Source organism: Calidris pugnax, unplaced genomic scaffold (genome assembly GCF_001431845.1).
Source record: "Calidris pugnax isolate Ruff unplaced genomic scaffold, ASM143184v1 scaffold36, whole genome shotgun sequence".
Classification (NCBI taxonomy): domain Eukaryota; kingdom Metazoa; phylum Chordata; class Aves; order Charadriiformes; family Scolopacidae; genus Calidris; species Calidris pugnax.
The window spans coordinates 1,024,034-1,027,404 of NW_015090825.1; positions in this window are offsets into that span (position 1 = coordinate 1,024,034).

Sequence of the window (3,371 nt, forward strand, 5' to 3'; positions counted from 1 at the left end):
TGCAGTACACCGACAGACGGGGAGGGCGAAGAGGAGGGCCTTCATCCCAGGGGCCTGCGGACACAGAGCCACGTCTCCAGAAGAATGTGCTTGGGCTGCAAGAGGAAGGTGGGGGGGGGCTCCCCGAGGCGCTGGGCTGCGGCTCCCCCCGGTGTCCGCAGCGAGCAAGAGCTGCAGGACATCTCCAGTGGCTTCTCCGCGGTTTGCCTGGTGTACAGAGCACTGAGCTGCTGCCCAGGCACCCACTCCATCACCAGGAACCCATTCCATCACCAGGAACCCACTCCATCACCAGGAACCCATTCCATCACCATTCCATCCCCCCCTCTTCTCCCCCCACCCGCACCAAGCTCTCCAAAAGGAGGGGTGCTGCTAGCGCCAGTGGGTCTACCCACGCTGAGCAGCTGGTCTTCCCCTTTGAACAAAGGGACTTGGGGGTGCTGGTGGACGAGAAGCTGGACATGAGCAGGCAGTGGGCAGCTGCAGCCCAGAAGGCCAATTGCATCCTGGGCTGCATCAAAAGAAGCGTTGCCAGCAGGTCCAGAGAGGGGATTCTGCCACTTTACTCTGCTCTGGTGAGACCTCACCTGGAGTATTGTGTGCAGGTCTGGAGCCCTCAATATAAGAAGGACATGGACCTGATGGAGAGGGTCCAGAGGAGGGCCACAAGGATGATCAGGGGGATGGAGCACCTCTGCTACGAGGACAGGCTGAGGGAGCTGGGGTTGTTCAGCCTGGAGAAGAGGAGGCTCCAGGGAGACCTAACAGCAGCCTTCCAGTACCTGAGGGGGCCTACAGGAAGGCTGGGGAGAGCCTGTTTAGAAAGGCCTGTAGTGACAGGACGAGGGGCAATGGCTTCAAGCTGGAGGGGAACAGATTTAGACTGGAGATTAGGAGGGGGTTCTTTACTGTGAGGGTGGTGGAGCACTGGAACAGGTTGCCCAGGGAGGTGGTTGAGGCCCCTTGCCTGGAGATATTCAAGGAGAGGCTCGATGAGGCCCTGGGCAACCTGTTCTAGTTGGGGGTGTCCCTGCTGACTGTGGGGGGGTCGGACTAGATGGCCTTTGGAGGTCCCTTCTGGCCTGGGCAATTCTATGATTCTATGATTCTATGATTTGAAGCTCAAAAGCAACCAGAAGAAACCTTGCCAAGGACTAGAGGTGGATCCTGGGCTCTGTGGGAGGTGGTGGCGCATCATCACATGGCCAAAACGGGCAGCATCAGTCACCATTTCCAAATAAACGTGTTCAGAACTCACAAGGTCTTCAAGATATTTTGGTTATCCGGTTAAACAGTTAACAGAGGCTTGAATGACAGAGAAAAACAAAAACCCAAACCGAACTGTGTGGAAAGGTGTAGCCCAAACATACTGCTTTAGGGACTTCCAGAAAAAGCCAAGGAGCTGAGAGGATTCCTCAAACTGGGGTGTGGTTATAACTTCCATCACTTTCTTTTGGTTGTTTAATCACCTTTTGAACATCTCTGGTGGACTGAGTTCCTGAAAGCGGGAGTGCCTTGCTCCAGTGAAACAGAGTGATGGTGCTTCAGCCCACCAGAAATCGCCTGTCCTGGTGGGCAGGGAAATGCTACCTTTCCCCATCCCCTCTACCCATCCCCAGGTACTGCCCACCACCGATGCTTCCCCCACGAGCCTTGGGAGGACCAGAAATAAGAAACAGGAGTCGTTCTGTCTTTTGGGCACTGCCACAACCGATGCTCAGCCACTATGAAGTAGGATGTGGTGGCTTCAGCCACGTCACCTGCAGGTAGCACTCTTCTGGGTCTCTTGTGGCAGCGAGGACATCGTGAGGATTTCCTTAGTAACTGTGCACAAGGCATTAGAGGGTTTTATTCCTAGCCTGCAATTTGTTGAGGGTTACCTAGCTACCAGGATAAGCCTTAGGGGACACAGCTTTCCCCTGCAAGGTTCCTGTCCTTCATTGCTGTACGAGGGAGGGAGATGGAGTCATTGCCTAGTTTTCTCTTTCGACACCCTTGCCTTCAGGACTGAGATGGTGCCTTGAAGGTCACACGAAGGGCACCATCCAGGCAGTGCCTCCTCAGACCCAGAGGAGTAATTCCAGGAGCAGCAAAGGGAAAAGAAGTCTCAGAAAGCAGCACGAGACAGGGGATCCCGGGACTGTTGGAGGAAGGGTTAGGGGAGAAGGGCAATTGCAGTGGGGCTGATTCATAAAACACAGCGTGCTTGGAGGCAAAGCAGCGCAAGGGAGTCTGAAGGATGGCACAGTGAGGGGCAGATCTCATTCTTCCTCTTCCTTTCTCTATATGTGTCTCTCCCGTTTTCCTACTGTTTTCCTTTTTCCTTTTTTTTTTTTTTTGGCGCATGTTTTCCCTATTCCCCACCTTTCTCAGGCTGCCCAGATAGGCAATGGCTGTTCCCCGTCCCTCCTGTATATGAGCCCAGTCCTGGAGTGGGCCAAATCCCATCCCCATCCCCATGCCATCTCCATCCACATGCCTATCCAATGCCATTCCCAACCCCATGCCATGTCCATCCCCATCCCTATCCCATCCCCATCCCCAGGCCGTCTCCATCCCCATCCCCAGGCCATCTCCATCCCCATCCCTATCCCATCGCCATCCCATCCCCATCCTGTCCCCATCCCATCTCCATCTCCATCTCCATCTCCATCCCATCCCATCCCCATCCCCATGCCATCTCCATCCCCATCCCATCCCATGCCATCCCCATCCCCATGCCATCCCCATCCCCATGCCATCTCCATCTCCATCTCCCTCTCCATCCCATCCCATCCCCATCCCCATGCCATGTCCATCTACATCCCTATCCCCTGCCATCTCCATCCCCATCCTGTCCCCCTCCCCATGCCATGTCCATCTACATCCCTATCCCCTGCCATCTCCATCCCCATCCTGTCCCCCTCCCCATGCCATGTCCATCTACATCCCTATCCCCTGCCATCTCCATCCCCATCCTGTCCCCCTCCCCATGCCATGTCCATCTACATCCCTATCCCCTGCCATCTCCATCCCCATCCTGTCCCCCTCCCCATGCCATGTCCATCTACATCCCTATCCCCTGCCATCTCCATCCCCATCCTGTCCCCCTCCCCATGCCATGTCCATCTACATCCCTATCCCCTGCCATCTCCATCCCCATCCTGTCCCCCTCCCCATGCCATGTCCATCTACATCCCTATCCCCTGCCATCTCCATCCCCATCCCATCCCCATCCCATCCCATCCCAATCCCTATCCCTATCCCTGTCCCTATCCCTATCCCCATCCCATCCCCATCCCTATCCCCATACCATCCCTATCCCCATACTATCCTATTCCCATCCCCATTCCATCCCCATTCCATCCCCATCCCATCCCCAACTCCATCCC